Raw genomic sequence first — 5,000 nt, forward strand, 5'->3', positions numbered from 1 at the left:
AAAGGAAGGGGCTCTTCATTCATTTTTTTAAAAGGGATTTTTTAATGATACATTTTCCCTGTAATCTTGCATTATAGAATTATTGTCTTAGTTTAGATAAGCTTAGCAAAGAAAGACCCTTGTTCGAAGTTCAGATTGGAAAAGAAAGTGTTGAATGAATTAAATTGATATCAGATATTAATTTTGTTTATTACATATAGAATGATATAGGTATGTGCATGTTTGACTTCGTTTTTCAACTTCTCCTTTGTTTGCAGTACCTACAAAAGGCCCACTTGGAGGACCGAATAGCTGCGGCCATCAACTGTGCGAATGCGACCGAGAGTTTGTCGAATGCCTGAAGCAGTACCCTTGTCCCAGGGCCAAAGCCATGTGCATGACATCACCCTGGAGGTACTGGCAGAACCTCTTCATGGGCATGTCTAGTGGGATGGGAATGCACCACCCACCCCATGAGGAACATGCCCATGACCATCCCAATGAAACTTTATAAAATCCTCGAAGGATGAGCTGGTTGGGGCACCCTTGACAGAACCCACTACTTGATTTATCTTAGGACTCTCTTGTCAGAAAACCACTTTGATGGCCTTAGCTTTCTCTAAGGTCTCCACAATGAATTCCAGTGGTATCTCGATAATTTTTTGACATTATTTTATTTTTCCGCTTACATTCATAAATTTCTTTTATATATATCTGTATGTTGTATTTACCTCAGGTAGCATTAGACACAATTTTGTAAATCTTGTGTACTTTTACAACATTTAAAACAGGCTTTGATAAAGCATGTCCTGTATATTGTCTGTATATAGAATGCATGAGCTATATAGTCATTTGTAATGTTGACATTTATAATCACCTTCTAAATTCACTTGTTATTAAGGTACATTTTGCAAGGGGGTTCATTGTAGTTGCTTTATATTATTGCCCTTTGCAGTAGATAGAATACTGTTCTATTCTGAAATGTGAGGCTCCAGAGATAATTCATATTTTAGTCAAATTGTTACTCTGATTTTCCAAGATTTTTTTTTTTTTTTTTTTTTTTTTTTTTTTATAATCTAAATATTTGTAGAAAAGATATCTGCAAGTTTGTGTATGACCATGAATAGATATTAAGAAACACAGCTTCTTATAGCTTGATATAGAGACTAACCATTCAATTATCATGTATATAGTTATTTGGATACTATTCTCTATATAATAATGTACATACTTTGTGTGTGTATGCCTTTTGTGATGATCTCCTGATAAGTATGCAGTAGTTTTATATATGATTATATTCTGTACCACACACACACAATATATATGTACATATATATATATATATATATATATATATATATATATATATATATATATTTTATATATATATATATATATATATGTGTGTGTGTGTGTGTGTGTGTGTGTGTGTGTGTCTCTGTGTGTGTTTTGTGGGGTGTGTGTGTGTGTGTGTGTGTGTGTGTGTGTGTGTGTGTCTGTGTGTGTGTGTGTGTGTGTTGTGTGTGTGTGTGTGTCTGTGTGTCTGTGTGTGTGTGTGTCTGTCTGTCTGTCTGTCTGTCTGTCTGTCTGTCTAATATGCATAAAATACACATATACTTAGTATACTGTATATGTATTTGAATGAAAGATATCTCATTTCATCCCCAATATCCTAATCTTTCAATATTATCACATTAAACTAAATAATTTCAGCCTTACTTTCTAAATGAGGTTCATTAATATGTTTACCCCATTAATTCCTTAAATTTGGATTGCAGAAATACAATATTCTCGGGAAAATGGGACGTGAGGCTAGCATAGCTCTCCAGACGCTTCTATAGTCAATGCCAGGCCAGGGGACAGACCTTGTTCTCGACTCAAACAAGATAACTCTCACTGTGATAATAGACGCAGTTGTGACGGCACAACAAGACACCAGATGACAAGCTACACAGATATGGACTTTTAAGAATGCGAATAATGACAAGGACATTGTTTTTTTTTCATTTTCAGAATAGAGTTAAGTTGTGAATGACTCTTGATGTTTAGTGTGAATGAAGATATTGCCAGTTCTATTTATTTTTAATTGTTTAAGTGTCTTTTTAACAATCTTACCTCTTAATATCCCATGGTTTTAGGAACAATTATATATCATAGTTGCTGTCCTCAGGAATAAGTAAACAAAAATACCTCAGGACTAAAATCTTTTCATAGAATGTAATTAAGCCAACTATTTTCATTTGGAAATATTTCCTTTCTTTTTTTTCGGCTTTAAGCATTTTTATTATGCTGCAGTATAATGTATGGAAGTTCCCAGTTACTATAGAATATAAATAAGCTGCCTTCCTTTTACTAAAAATTTAAATCTTTTGAGTGATTTTCATTCTTTTTCTTATTTTCTATTACTCAAGTGTATACTTGATGAGCTTACTTCTACTTTTTTGTATTGATTATCATGAAATTAATATAAGTAATGAAAGTATAGCACAAACCCTTATAAATTATGTGGAAGTGTATGGTAAGAATGAGTACAGTACAAGTGAGTGTTGCTAAGAACATTTAAGATATTAATAATTTGTTTTAAGAATTATCTACACCTGTTAGAGGTCTCACTAGATGACACTTATTGTAGAGGCTAGATAAAGATAATGATCTTAAAATTATGAATTTCAGAAATCACTCCAAGAAAAGGCTTCACCAAATAGCATTTCTGTATGGGAGTCAGAACCAGGAAAATTTAGGTCAGGAAGTCTTTAAAGCTTAAGAAAAAAGGAGCAAAATATTTGAATTATCTGAAGTTACTGACAAACAAAGACCATTAGAAAGGCAGTTTTCCAAGGATCAAATGTTTTCTTTCTATTTCTTATAAATGATTAAAATATAGCCTGCAGTAATGTAACAACTTTTGATAATGGTGCTTCACTGTCATACATGAAATTCTTATCACTGAAAATGTCAATGATAACTTTTACACTTTACTTTAAAATGCTTTTCACAATATTTACCCAGACATTTCACTTTCTCTGTCAGTTTGAACATACAAGATGTCAGTCATAGCAAAACAAACCCATATGTATATATATTTCTGTCTTCTCTATCTGACTTTATTTTCTTTAATCATCTACAATTTTAGTAAAATGGGAATTTCATATTATGGAAGACGAGTTATATATGAATCAAATCCACCTGTACTAGTAGAATACAATAATACCTGTACAAGAATCAGGGCATTTATAAGTAACATAGAAAAATTTTCTGTTGCTAAGAAGTTAGCTTATAGCTGCCTAATTTATGAGGGAATATATGCTGTGCTTACGGTACTTACAGTTTGTCAGTTTTGAGGTTGCATAATTTTCCAATAGGTAGAGTAAATTACAAAGAAATCTGTACTTGGGATATGATTATTTATATTAAAATGGTAAATATTATATGTTCCATCAAATCAGTCTCGCAGTTAAGTTGTTGCAGTTATATTTATCTTTATCATTATCATTTAATCTTGATTTCTGCATTATAAAATCTACTGCTATTTAAAAGAAAAGTTCAAGTAACAATCAAAGGAGTACTAGAAAAATAGTCAAATCTTTATAATATTATTTGCTCTTATTGCTTTTTAGAGTCCGTGTATATTTTGAAAGGGTGAGATATTTTACGCTAACATATTTGAGTCCCAGTGTAGGAAAAGAAAGACTTTTTTTTTTTTTTTTTTTTTACTCAGAAATAAGAATATCTATCAGTTTAAAGGACATGTAATAGCAGAAAGGGAGAGTGAATGTGATGAATTTATAGTGACTGCAGCTATCTCAAGGACCCTGCAAAACTAAGACTGGGATTCCATTTATATTAAGTATTTTAAGACAAACTACATTGCTGTGTGGAAGAGAATGACTCCTTTTACTGTTTCTGAAAATGTGTCTACTACATGGAAATGAGAAAGATAGTTCCATTAAATCAAAAGATTCTTTCTAACAAATCTGGAATTAAATTTGTATAGTAAATCATAATAAGACACATTAAATGGTACACATTTCCACCTTTCATATACTCTAGATATAAAAGTTATCTTGACCTTCCCTGAACTTTGAAAGGAATCATTCTCATTCTGAGTGTGCTGAAGACGCAGTACAAACAGCAAGTGAAAAGGGATTTGGGGCATTATAAATTATTTTTAAAAATTTGTGTATATATGTATATTAGTAACTGTATCTGTGAGTGATGGTCAATCATGAATATTTAACAATGTCTATTTTGTGTGTAAAATAAATGAGGATCTAAGAACTGGTGGAACCCTACAGGCTCCCCCAGACTGTATGTATATAGTGTAAAAAGTGTATAAAATATATGATTTTTCTGTAATTGTATAATATTTCCTCCTAAACTTTCATATGTCACATTACATATAACAGTATTATGGAGATGCTGAACACAACCATTCTCATACTGTGTCTCAGATGAATTGTTGGCATTTACAAACCATTAAAGACATTAATATAAAGCTTTGTATTATGTATATCCTCTTGTTTGAAATTCTTTCCGAATGGTACAATATGGGCATAATCTATACAAGAAAACAATTATTAACAATTCAAGAAAAAATATATATATACAAAGGTTATAGTATTTTTTACTTGATATCCTTAATTTGGCAATGTCCCATGTCAGATTTATATGCAGTCCATAAAAGAAAAAAGAAAAGAAGTAAGGATGTAAGAGACATAGAGAGAGAGAAAAGATGAAAGATAATAAAAAAAAAAAAAAGTTCGGAAAAACATAAGAATGTAAAGTATAAAAAATTAAAAACACATCTTCCACCAGAAAAGTGGATACAAAGAGACACTGCACACATAGATGCATATAAATATCTATTGGTGCTATATGACTTTGATGCCTAGCACATTTATTTGTTTTAACCAATATATATATATATATATATATATATAGATATATATATATATATATATATATATATATATATATATATTATATGTATATATATTGTTTATATATATATATATATAGTA

Source organism: Penaeus monodon, chromosome 16 (genome assembly GCF_015228065.2).
Source record: "Penaeus monodon isolate SGIC_2016 chromosome 16, NSTDA_Pmon_1, whole genome shotgun sequence".
Lineage (NCBI taxonomy): Eukaryota > Metazoa > Arthropoda > Malacostraca > Decapoda > Penaeidae > Penaeus > Penaeus monodon.